Source organism: Tursiops truncatus, chromosome 20, assembly GCF_011762595.2.
Source record: "Tursiops truncatus isolate mTurTru1 chromosome 20, mTurTru1.mat.Y, whole genome shotgun sequence".
NCBI classification, from domain to species: domain Eukaryota; kingdom Metazoa; phylum Chordata; class Mammalia; order Artiodactyla; family Delphinidae; genus Tursiops; species Tursiops truncatus.
This window is the reverse complement of record NC_047053.1, coordinates 3246685-3262005: the sequence shown is the minus strand read 5'-3', so window position 1 is coordinate 3262005 and position 15321 is coordinate 3246685. Positions and strand designations below refer to the sequence as shown.

The 15321-nt window shown below is 45.0% G+C and overlaps 1 pseudogene; it reads left to right on the top strand.

Annotated features, from left to right (window-relative positions):
* The first annotated feature begins 5982 nt into the window (after positions 1–5982).
* LOC117309884 (U6atac minor spliceosomal RNA) lies at positions 5983–6086 on the top strand (annotated as a pseudogene).
* The last annotated feature ends 9235 nt before the right edge of the window (positions 6087–15321 follow it).

Below are 15321 nucleotides of genomic sequence, written 5' to 3'. Positions count from 1 at the left end.
AGAAGCTTGAGTCACAAACAGACTGTTTCCAATCCATAGGAAACCTGTGGGGAGTGGGCTGCATCCATGCCCTTGGCTGGCGGGGGTTGAGGGAGTGTGGGGAAGCTCGGAGGTTTAAGACAAAGGTGAGCTAGGATCTGACCCTGGGTGTGCCCCTTGTAGCCACCTCCGTCACGTATACGGGGTCAAACAAATGAGTTACCGGTATCAAGGAATCAAGAAGTCCCTCATCACCTACGTCTCTTACCTCCAACTCTCCCCCTGTGATTCCCTTGCCTTGGCCTCAATTCATTCAGCTATCTAGCAAACATGAATCGTACTCTTTTGGGTCAGGAATGCAGTGCTAGAGATGCGATACAAATGAGATGCAGAACTTTGCCTACTGTCTACACATAAGCAGACAGGCAGTGTACGTGCTCTGATTTAAAGAACCGTAGGATGCTTACGGGAGCCCCAAGAATAGGCAGCTCTGTCATAACCCACTCTCACATCCTTCCTCTCACCATTTTCATCTCTATTATCTTGGAAGCAGGGTGCTGCTGCCATGGTGGTGATGGCTGTTCTCTCTTCAGTGTGATAGGAGATCCAGGGAGTGACAGATACGGCATGTGTCCTCTTCAGAGGAAAGGTGGAGGAAAAGGACCATGGAGAGAAAAAGCCCTCGCTCTGAACGACCTCCCTCTGCTGAAAACCCACAAAGGAGAAGCAACATCACAATTCGCAGGATAACCTTCTGCTAGCAATATAGCTGCTGGGGCTCAGCAAGTCCCGGCATGGCTGCCCGGCCAAGTCCATGATTAATGATGTCACTGCCAGCAAGGTGAGCCCTCAATTGAATAAGCCTTGGCTTTTAACAAAAGCTTTGCCTAAGCAGTAGAGTGACCAGAGGGATGACCAACTGTGCAGTGTCCCAAACATCGCTAACAGGGAGAGAATCAAAAAAGAGCATCAATCCAGGGTGATGGGCAGAAGCAGAATCTGATGGGGAAGAGAAATGGCACGATCATTTGGGGATGTTACGGTCATTTCCTTCCCTGAACATGGAAAGTACATAGCTGGAGAAACTAAGGCCCAGAGGTTAAGGAACACGCTCTTGGACACAGGTACGTTGGCTGTAGAATCAGGACTGGGTCTAGGGTCATCCCTACTCTGCCACACAATCTTCATAAAACTTGGCAAGGTCTTATAACCAGGCATTTTCTAGGTCTGGAAACTTACCAGAGGTATAGGTAGCTATCCGCTTCTCCGTTCATCATTGGTTGCCGAATTTCATCAAGGAAGATTTGTTATTTTTTCAAGGGGGAGTCAAGTTCTTTCATGCTGGAGGAAGGCTGCTTCTCACCTTTATTCTTGAACCAGCTACTTGGGTATAATATTGTTGAATCATACTTGTTTCTCTTAGATTTGTAGACATTGCTCCATTTTCTTACAGTGTTGAGTGTTATTTGTGGAGAATCCTGACATCAGCCTAATGACTTTCTGATTTGCAGGTGGCATAATATTTTTTCCTAGACACATCTTTTTCTAGATTGTTTTTTTCCTTTAGCATCGAGTTCTGTCAGCATAACCTGAATATGTCTACTGTTGGTTGCATATGTCAAATTTTTCCTTAAAGTGATTTCTTCGACTGCAGATTCAATTCTTTATTTCAATAAAACATCCATTTATATTGTTCTTACATATATTTTCCATTCCATTACTTCAGAAACAGCAATTATCCCTTTTCACTCATGTAAGTGGGATAGGTACTTTTCAGTTTTCAAGTACCTTCCCACCTTATCAAGGAGCTCCTTCACAGCGAGTCAAGAATTAAAACGATCTCTCTTAAGAACTCTCCAGAAGCTAGCACAAAGTGCATGGGGTGATTAACTCTGCCTGGAGTAGTCCAGGAAGCAGACTTATATTCTATATACGGAGCAATAAGCATTAACTAGCAATGAAAGAGGCTGCTTTATCATGTGTAAACCCCTCGTCACAGGAAATAGTCAAGAATAGACAGGCTGACCACCTCTCTATGACCTTGCAGTAAGTAGCTGAACTAAGTGATTGCAATGATCCCCCGCCCCGAGTTATCTGCAGCGAGGTGGATGGACCTAGAGTCTGTCATACAGAGTGAAGTAAGTCAGAAAGAGAAAAACAAATACCGTATGCTAATACATACATATTGAATCAAAAAAAAAAATGGTTCTGAAGAACCTAGGGGCAGGACAGGAATAAAGATGCAGATGTAGAGAATGGACTTGAGGACACAGGGAGGGGGAAGGGTAAGCTGGGATGAAGTGAGAGAGTGGCATGGACATATATACATGACCAAATGTAAAACAGATAGCTAGTGGGAAGCAGCCGCATAGCACAGGGAGATCAGCCTGGTGCTTTGTGACCACCTAGAAGGGTGGGATAGGGAGGGTGGGAGGGAGACACAAGAGGGAGGGGATATGGGGATATATGTATAGCTCATTCACTTTGTTATAAAGCAGCAACTAACACACCACTGTGAAGCAATTATACTCCAATAAAGATGTTGAAAAAATAAAATGATACCCCCCCCAGCTCTGTGGCCCTATGAAGAGTAGTGTCAAGTGGGGGCCTTGTCATCAGAGTCTTTGGTCAAGGGTGGACTTCAGGGCTGGTGGGTAAGTCATCCATCTGCCTTCCTCTCTGTCAAAGGTCCCCCACCCCTGAGGACAACCTTTTATTCTGAATCTGGTGATTGATACCAGAAAAAGTCGGAGAACAGAAGGGCCAGGGCCAATGTGACGGCAGAAGCCATTTTTCAGTTACTTCTGCTAAGGATGAGGTAGTTTTATGGTGAGCCAAAAAAAAAAAAAAAAAATAGGCGATGTAAGTATGGAATGTATTCCCTTTATTTATTTCCCTCCAATGAGAATTCTAAACTGTGAGCTCCCTAAGAGCATGAAACGGTACTGACCTTCTCTACTAATCTACTGGCAGTGTCCAGCATTGGGCTTGACACCCAGCCTAAACACCTAATATTTGCTAAATAAATAAACAAATAAAAGAAGTCATAAACTTGAACTAATGAGTTTTCAAGCTTGAAAATAAGGAAATGCGGTATCTCCTATCACCACAAGGCCTGTATCGCCAACATTTTAAGCAGCATGCAGACTTTAGTCTGGGTGACGCACGTGTTTTTGTTTGTTTAAGTGTGAGAGCAGTAATAACCCCTTAAGATTCTAGGGTTTCATAAAAGTCTATAGAAAAAGGCATTCTGGGGGTTCCACGGCTGGTGGATGAGGACGGAGCATCAGAGTATATGAGGCCCAAGTTTGAATCATGGCTTCGCCACCTCAGGGACATTGGATATGTACCTGAAATTTCTCTGAGGCTCTGTTCTCACCTGCAAAGTGCTAAACTAACACTTCATAGAACTGTTGTGAGAATTACGTAAAACCAGTTACAGGAAGCACTTAGGGGGGCCCCCAGCACAAGTTATTGGTGAACTTAGCATGCCAATTTCTGCAGCCCTCGCCGTACCCAGAGACTCCAGTTTTTTCTCTGCCCCTTGGTATGGAACGGGGAGGGGGGCAGTGATCTTGATGACTAGACATTTATGTGCAGTAGAATTTCTTCCCATTTCGCCCACGCCCGACAGCTCCCTGACACCTAGTTTAGCCACACCTGCTGTCCCATTAAGTATTAGACATGAAGCAGACAGAAGGAAAGTGTTCACTTTTCCAAATGATACAACATTACGTTTTATTTTAAGAGGGATGAAGGAGATTTATTCAACTTGCCCTCCCAAAGGAGCTCATTTAGATCCCGATTGCATTGGCTTTACCCAGTGCGCAGACCTCATCACATACCTTGGATGCCCCAAGACGGTCCACAGTCCCATGAGACTAATTCATTAAGCTGCCTTTACTCATTCCCTTAAAGCCCGTTTCCAGATTCCAACATTTCTGAACTCTAATGTCCCCATGCCTCATCCACAACTTGTCTATGCTCCCCTATGACCCTGCCCAATAGAGAGCCGTATGATGGAGTCAACTTTAATGAGGGAATCGCTGAGTCCTGAGAAAGAGGCAATGAACGCAAGTCATCCCCAGATGGTCCAGCCCACAGCCATCCAGACCTTAGGGCTGGCGCCGACTGCAACCTCAAGTTTGCTCAAAGAAAAGAAGCCTCCAAAGACCATGAGGATATTTAATTCCCTCTGCGAAGAAAGTGGTTCTGGGATGCTGTCTGACAGGCTGGAGGACAGCTTCCTGCACACAACTCTGATTGGCATTTCCCTGCCGTTTCTCTTGAGTGCCTGTCACGGGTCAGAGACTGTCCAAAAGGCTGGGGATGAAAGAGAGAACATGGCAGACAAGGTCCCTGCCTTCATGGAAAGTGAATTCTAGTGACAGGAGTGGGCGGGAGACAAAAAAAAAAAAAGTGCAAAATTGAGAACTTTACCAAGTGGGTTATAAAGGTGATGCAAGTAATCACCACAAGGTGATGGGTTAAGAGTGGTTAGGCGACTACTTAGATCCACTGGTCCAGGATGGCTTCACGGAGAAAGAGGCGAATTTGGAGGAGAAAGACCCAGCCACGTGAGAAGGGAACTGCAGGCAAAGGGAACGGGTAATGCAACAGCCACGGCAGGGGTGGGTGCGTGGGAGAGTCACACCCAAGAGGTAAAGAGGCAAGGAAGGGGGCAGGGCAGATCGGTTCATCGCTAGTGGCCAGCTCACATAGGATTTGGTGAATCTTGGGAAGAACTGTGAATCTGCCTTTTAAAATCTTGTCTCCTGGAGGTGGCCTGGGGTAGAGAAGAGTAGAAAATGATAACCCAGAAGCAGGACAACGGCACACATGAGAATCCAGAAGGGTCGAATGTCTACGTAAACTGGAGCCAACCTAAACCCCAGGTCTGAATTTACCCCAGGTCTAAGCATGTGAGTCCTACTGTACTTTCTGAAAATCTCCCTAAATTAATCTCGTTGCCCCAGTGGCTCTCTCTTTAAGATCTGGGTTCACTCAGGTACTGGCTACAGGTGAATTTGGGATCAGAAGTGTTAAATGGAAGGTCTTGAGGGGTGCAGTCAGCAGCTGGGTTTCGATACCTGCTCTTCTCTAAACTAACTGGAGGACCACGGCCAAGCCTTTGCCTCTTCAGCATCAGTCTTCTCATCTATACGCTGACTATTGCGCTAAATAATCTTTAAGAATCTCTGCCAACAGTCTGAAGTTATATGATTCCATGGCATCTGGTGTAAGCCCTATAGACATGTTAAAGAAAGTTAAACACAAACACGTTTGATCTTTTCACATACGAGACCTTATAAATAGCTGAGAAAGCCACATGCCAGTGGCTGAATTGTTAGAGATGAACACCAAGCCAAGAGGAACAACATCTTGCATAGAATTCATTCCAGTCCTTGCGATACAGGGAAATCCCTATTTTCCTCTCTCCTGAACCTCTCCCCACCTCCCACCCCGCCCCAGATCCCTGCCACTACTTGTAACTCTGGCAGGGAGGCATTCTCGTTTGCACAATGCAAGACAATTGCGAAATGAAGCGAAAATGGCTTTGCACATTCTGCTACTAATTGGCAGCTCAGAAGTAAAAGGTAATAAAACCCCAAACCCATTAGGAAAGTTTCTGCCACCATTACTGGTGGTCAGGCGCCCTCTGCTGGTGGATTCGACAGCGAGCCGCCGGAGGCTGAGGGCTGTTTTCATTCCGGGACGGCTGCTTCCCACAACGACCTAGAATGCAGGTGTTTGTCTTCAGGGATTTCCTAATGCAAAACAATATTAAACTGGGCCATACCTCACTGGAGAGAAATCCTTTCATGCCTTTATAAATCCAGGAAGTTGTCTTAGGAAATCTGTAATAGAAGTGAACACAGAGCACCCCGTGCTCAGAGACAGAAAACACTGTTTTTGAAACTTCCGGATGGAATACAAACATCCATTCAAAATGAAATCTGATTAGAATTCAAGAATATTCGTTTTTCAACATTATGGACTTTGAAGTTGTATGGAAGAAAAGAGGGTTGGCATTCCTGGGATAGAAATGGAAAATGTCTTCGTGACCAAGGAACACATACACGATTAAGGAGTGACCACGTGCTTTGTGACATGGAACTGAGCCTGGAATGTGGTACTGGGTGGTGGGTAGGGTCCAGGATCTAATCAGACCTGGCTTTGAATCCCAGTTCTTCCACTCATTAAAGAAGTTACTGAAAGTCCCTGACTTTCCTTTATATGATATTCTCTTAAGTGTGTTAACACAGTGTACAGTTAAGTCCACTAAAATCAATCTCACTCCATCAGCACCAATGTACTCATTCAATAGGGGCACAGAAGAAATGTAAAAATACTACAGAGTGGATGACAGAGTTCACTCACTCACTCCCTCATTTAGATTTATCATACTGCAGTGAATACTAAAGACAGTGAATCAGACATAGACCCTGCCCTCAAGGGGAAAGAAGTCCAGGAGAAAAGATAAGACGCATAGACAAATAGCTATGGTGAGGCAGAAAGGTCCCCGTGATGTGAGAGATACACGTGATCAATGGGAATCTCAAAAGATCAATTCTTTCCGGTTCTGAGGAACCCGGAAAGGCTTTCCTTTCAGAATTACATCATTTCTATGATTTCTGAGCTTTCCTGAGCACCAGTCCTTGACCATGTGGAAAGGTAAGACTCAGAGTGTTTTAATCATGTTAGCTTCGGAAGAATTAGTAATAAAGATGTATTTTAAAAATAAAGAAATGAAAAAATAAGGTAATTAGGAACTTAGAGGGAGAAAACATTGTATAAGAAGAAAATATATGCATAGTACATTACTTGGGTCAGCAATGAATAATACTTACCTTTTTACAATAACATAAGTTCAAACTATGGAATTAACCAAAAAGTACGACTGAACTTTGCTGGGAGTAGACAAAGGACAATATATGTATGTAAGTGTGTAAGAGAATTGAATGATCATTTTCAACAAAAAAGTTAATAGATGACGTCTACAATTATGATAGTGTGAAATGTAACGGTATAAATATAATATTTGGAAATACAGAGGTTTAGTCTAGAGGAATCAGTTAAAAGTTGAAAGCTGTTGTCGTGAGGGCAGGGCTCTGGGCAGGGATAGGATTGGGAACGGGCTACTGATTTTTATTATGACCAACACAAGCTATCTAACTTTTTAAAGCACATACATCTGTTTCATTCAGTAAGTTTTCAATGAAAAGGGGGAGGGGATGATGTCGTGGAGACATGTTTTGTCTGTTCATCTTCTTCCCACTTATTCTGGAAGGTAAACTTTGTTTTGTCAAAACTGTTTATTCCACTTTTAAATACATGGTTCCCATGGAAGATTACATTTTCTCAGTTATCCCTTTTTCCTGGCTGTGAATGATTGGTCCAGATTTGAGAGGGAAAAAGGAGATGAGAGAGAGAGAGAGAGAGAGAGAGAAACAATGGCATCTGAAGACAGAGAAAGAAGACAAAGTTCTAGCAGTGGTAAATCCCTGGTTCCATGTATTTCTCAGGACCAACCTTATCCTTGCTTTTCCAGTAATTTGGTTGTAAATTTTCCTTCAACTGGGAAACTTCCTACACCCTATATGAATTTTTTCACAGCTAGTTTGGGATTTCATCTTCTTTTCTACAAAGGACAGTGACCACACCCCTCATCTAAAATGCCATTTGAGCAACAGTCCCTGTGCAGCCTTCCAAAAAGTCTCGGGAGGCAACTATGTTGGCACAGTGGGTGGTTTGGGTTTTTAAATGAAGTCTTTCCCATGACTAGGAAGCAACCTCACGCTTGAGCTGGAAGGAATCCTTGAGTTACAAGGCAGCCATTAGTGGTCCAGGATCAGGGCAAACTTTGAGCAGGGTGGGGGTGGTACACAAGAGGCTCTTTTTGAGGCATCAAGAGTACAGCTGTCCCGGGGCTTCCCTGGTGGCACAGTGGTTAAGAACCCGCCTGCCGACACAGGGGACACGGGTTCGCGCCCTGGTCCGGGAAGATCCCACATGCAGCAGAGCAACTAAGCCCGTGCGCCACAACTACTGAGCCCACGCGCCACAACTACCGAAGCCTACATGCACAACTACCGAAGGCTGTGTGCCGCAACTAGAGAAAGCCTGTGCACAGCAACAAAGACCCTACGCAGCCAAAAAAAGAGAAAAAGGGTACAGCTGTCCCCGCACCTAAATAGACATTTCTCCAAAGAAGACATACTGATGGTCAAGAGGCACATGAAAAGATGCTCAACATCACTAATTATTAGAGAAATGCAAATCAAAACTACAATGAGGTATCATCTCACACGAGTCAGAATGGCCTTCATCAAAAAGTCTACAAATAATAAATGCTGGAGAGGGTGTGGAGAAAAGGGAACCCTCCTACCCTGTTGGGGGGAATGTAAACTGGAGCAGCCACTATGGAGAACAGTATGGAGGGCCTTAAAAAACTAAAAATAGAGCTACCATATGACCCAGCAATCCCACTCCTGGGCATATATCCAGAGAAAACCATGGTTTGAAAAGATACATGCACCCCAGTGTTCACTGCAGCACTATTTACAATAGCCAAGATAGGAAAGCCACCTAAATGTCCATCGACAGGTGAATGGAGGAAGAAGATGGGGCACATATATATACAGTGGAATATTACTCAGCCATAAAAACGAATGAAATAATGCCATTTGCAGCAACATGGATGGACCTGGAGATTATCATACTAAGTGAAGTAAATCAGAAAAAGACAAATATCATATGATATTGCCTATATGCGGAATCTTTAAAAAAATGATACAAATGAACTTATTTACAAAACAGAAACAGCCTCACAGACACAGAAAACAAACTTATGGTTACTAAAGGGGAAAGGTGGGGGAAGGGATACATTGGGAGTTTGGGACTGACATATACACACTACTATATTTAAAATAGATAACCCACAAGGACCTACTGTATAGCACAGGGAACTCTGTTCAATATTCTGTAATAACCTAAATGGGAAAAGAATTTGAAAAAGAATAGATATATGTATATGTATAACTGAATCACTTTGCTGTACACCTGAAACTAACACATTATAAATCAACTGTAATCCAATATAAAATAAATGTTAAAAATTTAAAAAGAGTCCAGCTGTCCCCTTCCCCGCTTCCTCACCCCCTGTCTTTCTAAAACCTATTTGGACATTAAATCTGCAAAAGCACTGGGCAGAAAATGGTAGGGATGACTGGTTATATGCGATGTATTCTAAGAGGAAGAGTCTAGCTAGGAAAAGGACTGGAGGAGGACACAGAGACGGGAGGAGCCCGGGGCTGGAGTGGCTGCAAATTCTATTTCTTCATGAGGCTCAAAGATCAAGATAGCAGCAGAGGGAAAAGCTGTCAAATTTGTGTAGTAGAGCAGAACTGGAAAAAAAGCCTGCTAGAAATTACACTTTGGGGAGTTAAAAAAAAAGGAGACATAATCGATGCTGCAAAAGGAATTAAATCCATGCAGAGGATGTAGAGGGAAGAGTCCAAAAGGAAATGATGAGAAAGGAAGTGACAGATACAGAGGACCACGAGAGACAATCAAAGGGAGAAAAGGCTGGAAGAAATGAAGCACAAGCAATTATCAAAGGAAAAATACAAATCCATCTTTAACACTCTAAAGTTTAAAAAAATCTATATATAGAATGCAAGCTTCTGTGTTGTCCTAAGCAAAACAAGATGAAAATGTTCACCTAATTCCAGAGTACCCTCTAAAGTAAAAGGATTCATATACCTTGAAAGTATTTCAACAAAAAGAAAAGGTTATGTATAAAGGGAAAAAAACAACCAGGCTGGCCACTAACTTTTCATCTGCAGCATTAATGCTACAAGACAATGAAGAGGCACCTACAGAGCTTTGGGCGAAAACTATTGAGATGCAAGTTGTCTTTTATAAATGGAGACAATTTCAAGATATTTTTATTAAACAAGAGCTTGAAAAAGATCCACGGAAAACAATTACTTGAAAATTGTCTCCAACTACTGGGGGACACTAAAATATTTCAAGCTCAGAAATGGGGGCGTCATCCCCGTAAATGTGATGTGTTCAGCACTAAAAACTACGGAGAACTCTGGCCCTTTTATACCTAGCTCCCTCCAGGATAAATGTAAATCTAGTCGTAACAATGAATCTAATATCTAAACATCTGTTCCTTTAAAAATAATGTAAAATTCATGATCTCACAGAAAAAAAAAAAAACCTGTTTAAAACATCAGCTAATATTAACAGAGGCCAAGAAATACGAGGAGAAGGAAGAAGGGAGGGCTGTGTACTCAAGAGCTGGGTACCCTCTGAGAACGTACACTCTGACTCTGAGCATGAGCTCACAGAAGGACAAAGAGGGGTTTTAAATATTAAAAGATAAACATCAAAGAAAGTAAAAAGCAAAGAAAACATGTTCCATAGGGCAAACAGGAGTAACAAATGAAACAGCACAAAACAATATTTTAAAAGTATGAAACTGTATGTCAGCACATGAGAGAGGCCCTTTGTGCTGATAAACGTTGATGTGAAGTGCCTCTCTTAAAAGGCAAAGGCTCTTGGGTTGTTTTTCCAGAATCCAGCCAATCACTGTCTGTGAGAGAATACCCCAGACAAAGGTAGGGGGGATGCTGAAGGTAAAATATTGGACGGAGGTACTCTGGGCAAATTCAGACAAAAGCAAGGAGGGCTACAAGCCGAAATATCAGACACCAACTTTCGGACAAAATCACGGAAGGGAGCAAAATCCCTTCTTTTTGATGACTGGGACCAACATTTACGAGATTAATAAAATAGCAAGACAAATTTAACAAAACTCCTACAAAATGGGCACAGAATAATAGCTGGAGATAGTAACATGTTTCTCTATTCATGACAGATCAACAAGCAGAAATTAAGTGCATACACAGAAATAACAAAGTTCATTGAATAAGACACCACTGATGGCTCTTACGAATGAATAATAACAATTAACATTCAGCATTCATAAAATATAGCCTTTAAAAAAAATTAGAACATTTCAGGTCACAAAAAAGTTTCCAATTCTTAAAAAAAAAAAAAAAAAAAGTAGTATACAGCGTCCCCTCCTATGCCCTTTTCTGACCAGAATAAAATAAAACTAAAAATGATCAAAGTATTAAGCCATAGAAACAGAACATTTTAAAGTATTTCTCTAAATAACTTATGGGCAAAAAATAATTCATACCACAGTTTGAAAATATAAATAATAAAAAGAGACTACTACATATTACCTCTCCAAGATTTTTTTTAGAATATGTCAGTTCTGATGTGTGTGTCTTCTGTAGAAAGAGATTAGTAGGCAAGATCAATGTGTTACGGGTAGTGTTTTTTCGTTTGTGTATGTGAATTTGCTTATATGCATGCATTGCTTTTCTACATAGAATGGGTACTTGGTACTTTTCTACATAGAGTACTTTTCTACATAGGCCATATGTTTGCATTTTTGAAGCTGAAAAACAGTTCTGGGGGCAGGTGGCAAGCTCTTATCATCTTTAAGGCAGGAGGTAAAAGTTATCTTTAGAGAAGATACACCCTTCTAGCAGTACAGATTTGAAGCAAATACATAACCAATGTCCTCCTGGAATCAGTGAGCTAATTGCACTGAGCAATGTTGAAAGTCTTGTTCAAATAAACAAACTAAATCTTTTTTAGGAACAAGATTAACCTAGAATTGGAAATTTATTTTTCCTAAATTAGATATAAACTGCTCTGTGCCTAAAATGTCTTGTTTGTTCTTGAGAGATGGATGCATGTTCTTATTCAGACTTTTACTGGAAAACCAGGCGATAGCTGGAAGGATCAGGGTTTCTCAACCTCTGTCCTACTGACATTTGGGGCCAGATAATTCCTTACTGGGAGCAGGGGTGGTGGTGTCCTATGCAGTGAGGGATGTGTAGCAGGATCCTTGGTCCTCTACCCACTAGATTCCAGGAGCATCTTCCTCTCCAGCTGTGACAACCGAAAATGTGCTCAGACATTGCAAATGTCCACCTCAGGGCAGGGGTCGGGGGCAAAACCAGCCCTGGTTGAGAATCACTGTGCTGTGACCTCACAGCAGTTGAACTGAAGTTGATGCTGGGTCACCTGGGTGAATACTGTCCCTATGGGGCTGACTATACCACACTTTATGAGAACATGTTGAAGACACAGTTGGAATTCCTTGGGGTCTGGAAACAAGACGACTTCCAGGGGATGAGGAAGGACATTTTCCCAGATATAAACTGAAGTTTGGGTGACAGTCACAGCCTGGTGTGGCTGTGCTCAGAGAGGCCAAGGAGAGCTAGGTCCCTTTCCAAACCCTAAGGAAGGGTCAACAGTGGAGGACAGTGGCCCCCATCAAAGTGGCAATCACATTACGGGCAGCAGCTACATGGGAGCCAGAGGAAGAGGATGGGCAGAGGCACAGGTGTGAACCACCAGCCACAGGCACCGACAGCAGGTGATGAATGAGCCCACAAAGCAGTAAAGGGAATCTGGGTCGGGCACCAAGAGCGACCACTACAGTCCACCCACCCCTTCCACCACTATAGCTCTATGTGCTTCTGATTCTAAGTTCTCTCCCCCTGGATACAGCTTCTCCGGGATCCTGATTGGTCACAATTTCTGGGGACACTTGCAAGAACAGCATGAATTACACCCCTGCAGCTGTAATTGATCTCAGGGCTTTAACTGATCTGATCTTCCTCTTCACTTCTCCCATCTACAGGTATAACCGGGCTGGGGGTACCAAGAGGAACCCCAACGATCACCCCCGTGACTGCCTTATTTAGCAGGAATTCTACCTCCTCTTGATGATCAGGCTACACCCCTCTAATGTGTAACTGCCTTCTTTGGCTGCTGACCTACTGGCACAGAGAGCCCCCAGTGGCCACATGGCAGATGTAGCTTTAAGCTTAGTGGGACTTACTGTGTCCTTTGAAGGAAGCACCAGTCTTTCAGGAACCACGACCTTGAGACTCACCGACTCAGGAGAAGGAAGCACAAATTCTTCAGGGTCACTGGGAATAATAGTTGTAGGAGGTACTCCAACTTCCACTGCTTGCTCTTGGACCCATGTGGTCTGTCGACTGACGACCGAGCGCCAAAGGAAACGCCCCATCCTTAGAGGGTGTCATCTCAAAACAGATGCCTCAGCTGCACTTTGAAGAGGCCATTCTACTGTCCTATCAATCTGGCAGCTTCTGGATGGTAGAGTACGTGGTAAAACCAGTGGATCTCCTGTTCATGTGCCCACTGCCATGCTTCCTCTGCCCACGCTTGGACTGACAAGATGCTATGCAAGAATGCATGCTGGAAGGTCAAGCCCTCTGTGAGCCTTGGGAGGAACGGTGCCGGCTGAGTAATGATGCAGACAGAAAAGGCAAACTGTTACCCAGAATACACGTCAATCCTAGTGAAGATGAACTGTCTTTTCCAAAGTAGAAGGGGTCCAGGGCAAATGATCAGTCAACAGCAGCTGGCTGGCCTTATTGATGGGATGGTACCATAGACTTACTCAGCTTTGGTCTCTTCTACTGGCAGATTGGACGTTCAGCAGTAGAAGTCCAATTGTTAGCGAACGCAAGTCCACGCGCCCAGCGTACAGTGAGGCCAAACAATACCAAACAATACCAAACTGTCGGAGTTTCGAGCAGAGAAAGGTTTATTGCGGGGTCCTGCAAGGAGATGGGTGGCTCATGCCTTTAAAACCCCAAACTCTCCGAAAGGTTTCAGCAAAGCCCTTTTCTAGGAAAGGTGAAGGAGGGGCGTCGTTAGTTGCTGCAAATTTCGTGGCGGCAGATGCTCTGTTCTGGTGGTCAGGTCACGGTCTGGTCACAATGTTCTTATCAATCTCCACCAAACAAATGCTAGTCTCTGTTCTGACAAGAAAGGGCAAGGTCCCAAGGCACAACTTTCACTCTCCGAGGTCCAAGCCCCGGCTAAGAGGAGGGGGTCCCTGCGCGGGCCGGTCACCCTGTCTGGGAGTGCTCGTCTGGCACCCAGCCTGGTCCTGCCGCCAGTGCCCAGGCCCGGCTGAAGAGGCAGCTCTCAGCTGGTGGCGCCCTCAGGCCAGGTCCCCAGGCCGTGCCCAGCCGTCATCACCGAGGGAGTCTGGCGCCCAGGACCCAGCCGGCCCGCAGGCTCCTCAGGCCACCCAAACGGGGCCGGGCGGGGTCTGTGGACCGAGACCCAGGGTGGCTGCCGCCACCGGTAGGTCGCCGAGGCAGGGATGGGGAGAGGTTCACCGCTGCTTCAAGCCTAGGCCTGGCCTGCGGGCAGCCATGGGAGGGCTCTGGAGCTCTGCAGGACACAGTCCCCAGCCTGTGCCCGGAACCGGGGCGGGCGTGGGGGAACCCCAGCTCACCCGCCCGCTCCAAGGCTGGAGGAGAAGACCTCGATCCACCTCTCACCCCACACTCCACCGCGAGGACCCCTCCCAGGCTGACCATTGACGGAACTCCACCTCTATCCGCCTCGCTCCAGGTCTCGCTTTAAAAGGTCTCGCGCGAACAGCTGCGCGCCCGCCCCGCCCCTATTACCCAACCCGGCAAGTCTCGATCTCGGTGACCAGGAGCCAAGGTTGTGGAGTCCGCGCACAGCTTCCGTTTCGGCTGTCATGGCAACCCCATTCCTGAGCTCAGGATCTAAACAACCGAGTGGCCAAAGGCAGGGGTTGCCTGTCTTTAACTGGCTGAGTCAACACAGCCAGCTGAGCGTTTAGTGCCTCTTCCTCGGATGTTTAGTAGTAGAATAAAATAACACAAAAGCATTACACTTGGTGCACAATCACATACATCCAACCTCATGTCTCTTCCCCAGATCTCCTTGTCTCCTCCTCCAGTCTTGCTTCTTCCAGGCGTTGACCAATCCAGCTAAGCTCTTTGCCATTGACCATGCGTCCATATATAGTCCAACCACAGGCCAATGACCTCTCCACGCAGAGCGCCACCTGCAGCTCTGTCCACTGGGAGGATTTCTTCTCATTTCTGGTTTTCAGGGCCACCTCAAGGGGGCTTTAGTGCAGAACTTGAGTTCAAACCCACTGAGCTGACCTGCTTTGTATATTAAGAGCAGGAGTTTTCCTCCTCTGCCAGCTAGACACAGAGAATGATCTGTGAAGCCAAAGGTGAGGGAGAGGCATCAGTATAATAGAGGAAGGTGACGGGGTTCTGCAACCTGGGCCACCTGTGCTGTTTGAACCTGCCCCACCTCAATGCAGAAGTACCACTTCTATCTTGCAATAACCTTCCGAACCTTATGAGCTGGTTGGGTCTGAGAGCATCCCGTTTATTAATTGCAGTTCTGACTCCACGGACAAACCTAGGTCCC